The 3,094-nt window shown below is 44.7% G+C and overlaps 1 pseudogene; it reads right to left on the bottom strand.

Moving 5' to 3' along the window:
* Positions 1-1,804: 1,804 nt before the first annotated feature.
* Positions 1,805-2,889, bottom strand: LOC102875302 (annotated as a pseudogene).
* Between the last annotated feature and the right edge of the window lie 205 nt (positions 2,890-3,094).

Below are 3,094 nucleotides of genomic sequence, written 5' to 3'. Positions count from 1 at the left end.
CCAGTTCGCTCCCCTCTCCGAAAAGAAAAAGGGGGAAAAAATCCTTCATTAGTATGCAATTCCCCATCCCTTCCCCCCCCACAACCCCCACCCCGAGTACACTTCTCTATGCAACCTTAATTCTGCTAATAAACAGGGAACTGATGCCGTAAGAAGGGATGAGAGATGTATACACAGTGTCTAAGGAAGCAGAGGAAGGACATTCAGCTCCAAGATACACCAGGGGCTTCAAAAACATTCCCACAGGCTAGCATGCGCTGCCAGTAAAGAATTCCTTGGCTTGCAGGACAGCACAATGCTCCCCAGGGACTGAAGTCAGCTAAGAGTCAGTCTGATCTCTCTGTTCCTTCCAACATTGGTAGCAACAGAGAACGCAGTTCAGTAAAATTCCGTATCAATCTATACTGTGAGCTTGGAGCCAGAACCAAGACATGGCTTCCATAGATTCATGGATTCATTTAGAGGAACTTTGAACATGATTTTAATGGCACCAGATTCAAACACAGGACAATTTACTTAGCAGGCAAACCACACAGCACTGCTGCCCTCTTGATCATCTCCTTTATTCTCCCTTTCTGGCCCCTTATAGGGAGGGACCAATCTCCTCCAGTCTTGCCATACATTAGGGTCTTTTGAGTAGGATCACTTCCTTTAATTCCTGATGGGTTAGGAGTGTGACCTCTGGTTCCGCTTCACCCGTTTCAAGCTGAGATGCCATCAGAACTCACATTTCCCTTCCAGGGCTCCACAAATTACTCTGGCGTGCAGATTACATAAAAACATACTCTCAGTTCCTCGAAGTTGTTTAACAGAATTTAGTATGTAGGGGAAATTATACATCCTGGTGCAAGTTTTAAATAACCTGATTAGGCCAGTTAAGCTTTAAAGAAGAAGCAGCCTTTAATTCAAGTCTTCTGTGAGGTAGTTACTCAGAAGCGAGTAGTAGCTGAATTGCTCACTGAATTGATAAATCAGGAATGTTTAAGGGGAATGTCAGAAGTATTAAAAGCAAAAACAAAACAAAAAAATTTTCACTAAATTGAAAGTTATTTGTATAGTTTTGCACACTTCACCTCTTACTGTCTTCTGTCTCCTTTGCATGGTTAACTATGCACTTCATTATTTTTTCTTTTCTCTTTTCCTTTATACTAAGTAGATGCGTAAGCTTTTATCCAAATGAAAATCTCTCCTTACAGCTTTTTCATGTGTTTCTTTCTTCCCACTTCTTTTTTAATGGGCCCTCCAAATTCTTGTCTTTTTCTTAAAAACAAAACAAAACAAAGAACAAGCAATACCATTACTATCTAGTCGATCCCAACTCATGGTGACTCTGTATGGGTAGCACTGTGTTTCACAGAACTGTCAGTGGCTGGTGTTTTGAAGCTGGATTGCCACGCCTTTCTTCCAAGGTATCTTTTAGTGGACGTTCAGCCTTTCAGGTCACAACTGAGCTGGTTAACTGTTTTCACCACCAAGGTTTCCTTTCTTTTACTACCTCTGTTAACTTGCTTCTCCCACCTCCACAGTTTTTCTATCCTCCTATCCTCTTAACCCATTTTCCTGGATTTCTAAATGGTACAAAATCAGCTGTGAGGGGAGAGTGTTTTTCTAAGTGTAATTACCTTTTTCTATAATATTTCCTTTCTGTGGCTACATTATCGCATAATTTGACCATTTTTTATGCCACTTATCAGTAATTTACGACTCAATGTTAACAATCTCCTTGATCCTCATTGTTTTTATTTTTTTAAACAATAATAATTTATTAAGAGCCTCCCCTCCCCCATCCTCGCCGTGTTTAGGGTCACTTTTTCCGCTTGTAGATCTTGTGCACTAGTCCCAGGAAGATGGCTGGGGGCAGGGGAGTAGCGTACTACTCGATAAGCCCCATAATGTGGCTGAAACTCTCGTCTTCATACTGCTTGAACACAGCAGGCAGCTCCAGTTCCTCATTCAGTGCCTTCACCCAGGCCACCTTCTCTGTCTCCTTCTGCCCATAATTGTCCTGCAGGATCTGGCGTTGTCCTGGAGAGGCCCGCTGCAGACACTGGATCACCAGCCAGCTGCATTTGTTATCCTGGATGTCAGTGCCAATCTTGCCTGTCACACTCGGGTCACCAAAAAGATAAGGTAATCATCCTGAATCTGAAAGAATTCGCCCATCTCTAGCAGAATCTTTTTGGCGTTGGCATGTTCCTTCTCCCCGTCGATGCCTGACATATACATTGCAGCAGCTACAGGAAGGTAAAAGGAGTAGAAAGCTGTCTTGTACTTGACAATGGATTTGTACCTCTTTTCAGTGAATCTGCTGAGATCTACCTTGTCCTGAGGGGCAGTGATGAGGTCCAAGGTCTGTCCAATCTCAGTCTGTTAAGAACTCTGCAGGAAGAGCTCCATCCGGTTCAGGTAATAGGGCTGCTCCCGGCAGTAGAGCTTCAGCAGGAGGCAGTAGATACACGATTCCAGCAGCATGGCATCACTGATGGCATCCAGACCTATGCCTGGCTTCTGATACCGGCAGGGCTGGTCGCGTCAGGTAAGGGATGAATCCATGATGTCGTCTAATACAAGGAAGAAGGCTTGCAGCAGTTCCACACACCAGCCCACTATCAGGGCCCGCTGCAGACTCTCAGCATCCTGCTTCCTGGGCTCCACCAGCTCCTGGAACACTGCCAGCACTGTTAAACCTCGGTTGTACTTGCCTCCAATGACATTGTACTCTAGGACCTTCCTGAGCCGGTTAACAGCAACATCTCCTATTTCTGCGTGCCCCAGATCATCCTCAGTCAGCACCTTGACAATCTGGGAGAAGTGCTGGATGAAATCCTACTTCTCTTGGGCGTAAGCCTCTGATTTCTGGTCTCCATTCATTCTGAGGGAGAGCAGAATGCTCTGTTCTTGGATGCTGGTTCTTGCTTGGTCCCTCATTGTTTTTAAATATACCAATTTGTAGCCTATCAAAAGAAACTGATAGCCCATGTAAAGGCCAGATAGTGTGAGCATTCTCTTCCTCCTATTCAGCACTGTGTCCCAGATGTTGCGGCCCTTGTGGTTTGGCATCATTGAGTCAACTCCAACTCACAGCAACCTTGTG

Source organism: Elephantulus edwardii, unplaced genomic scaffold (assembly GCF_000299155.1).
Source record: "Elephantulus edwardii isolate Elephantulus edwardi_28Jun2011 unplaced genomic scaffold, EleEdw1.0 scaffold00143, whole genome shotgun sequence".
In the NCBI taxonomy this organism is placed as follows: domain Eukaryota; kingdom Metazoa; phylum Chordata; class Mammalia; order Macroscelidea; family Macroscelididae; genus Elephantulus; species Elephantulus edwardii.
The sequence above is the reverse complement of the archived record's forward strand: the minus strand, read 5'-3'. Positions and strand labels throughout refer to the sequence as shown.